The sequence below is a fragment of the Silurus meridionalis genome, chromosome 13 (assembly GCF_014805685.1).
Source record: "Silurus meridionalis isolate SWU-2019-XX chromosome 13, ASM1480568v1, whole genome shotgun sequence".
NCBI lineage: Eukaryota > Metazoa > Chordata > Actinopteri > Siluriformes > Siluridae > Silurus > Silurus meridionalis.
Window position 1 is genome coordinate 23,400,411 of NC_060896.1, and position 1,602 is coordinate 23,402,012.

The 1,602-nt window shown below is 38.4% G+C and overlaps 1 non-coding gene across 1 annotated transcript; it reads right to left on the reverse strand.

Moving 5' to 3' along the window:
• Nucleotides 1-380: 380 nt before the first annotated feature.
• On the reverse strand, nucleotides 381-452 carry trnae-cuc. The gene has a single exon. It is a non-coding gene; the product is annotated as a tRNA-Glu (tRNA).
• Between the last annotated feature and the right edge of the window lie 1,150 nt (nucleotides 453-1,602).

Consider the following 1,602-nt stretch of genomic DNA (forward strand, 5'->3'; position numbering starts at 1 on the left):
AAATCCAGTTGTTGAGATAATTGGCATTAATTTAACAATATAAAAAAAATAGAAAAGGGAAAGATTACTAACCCACAAATCACATTAAATGAAACTAATAATTAAATTATGACACGAGAAATAGTGCTGTGCAAAACGAACAAAGCCATAAGCTAATGCCTCAGCTGAAAGATTAGTGCTTATTGAGCAAATAATTGCTTATTTTTATTATTACTACTACACTTTCGGCTTCTCCTGTTAGGGGGCGCCACAGCGGATCATCCGCATGTTTGATTTGGCACATGTTTTTACGCTGGATGCCCTTCCTAACGCAACCCTTCCCATTTATCCGGGCTTGGGACCAGCACTAAGGCTTGTGCAGCCCTAATGGCTGGGGTTGGTTCCCTGACCGGGGATCGAACCCGGGCCACAGCGGTGAGAGCACCGCATCCTAACCACTAGACCACCAGGGAACTACTACTACTACTACTACTACTACTACTACTAATATTTATTTCTTGCTCCCAGCTGCCTGTGCACTTGAACTTTACTGGATTTTGGTGTGCATCATTAAATGCAAATAAGTTGTTTCGGAAACACTCTTTGCATGTTATGTGATCAATAGTCATCTGAAGCTTTTTTCAGGTTGCTTTGACTTGTGTAAACATGATTTTTCCAAAAATGAAGCTCAGTTGCACATTTCTGGAAATCCGAATGCAAATTTAAATCACTAATAAGCAATCACCCGATTGCTGAGAAACCCTGAAGGTACAGTACCAATATGTCAAACTACACATTGTAATTCCACATCGTTTTCACAGCATTTTTGCCTCGAAATGGCTCAAGTGATTAAAGCAGAGCTAAAATCTTGAGCTAATTTTCGAATCACAATGTGTCACTGTGGACCATTTTCCTTCCATCCTCAAGCTACCTCCTAAAGTCGTAGAAAAATTAATAGAGTGGAAATTTAAACGTTTCAGTTTTGTCTTCCTTAGTAGACTCACAGCACAGTTAATCTCCACAAACAAAATGTTACTTATTTATGTCTTGAGAATCTGTTTCTTTTAATAAGCATGAAAACTGATGTCTGGTTTGAGTTTTTAAAGGTACAGTTTGTCTGCAGGAAAAAGATTTATTCTAAGTGTTTACAAGCGAGGGCATTTGTTCTATAGCTGCAAGGATGTTTTGCAGTGGCTGGCTGCTTTATTGGAATCCAGTTATGTAGCTCAAAACACAGCAGTGGCAACCAGGAAAATACTTTATGACCTAGTTGTAGTAGTTGAAGATCATTTTCAATATTGAATGAGTTTTATGTATTACACTACTGTCCTTTGTAGATATTAATACAAAACCCCCTAATAATAGTAATAATAATTCTTATACGGCTACCTCTACTACTACTACTTCATTCGAGTGTTTTTTTTACATTACATGACTTGCTCTGCATTGGAGTGGTATCAGTGGCACCATTTGACAACATGACATTGTGATATTACTGAGCAATCATCTCTATGTTGACGGTTTTCATATGTCAAATTTCCATGTTGTAAGATCTGGCAATTGGGGGGTGCTGGCCAAATGCTGGTTTGTGAATGGAGGGCAGAGACTGAATAAGCGAGCAGT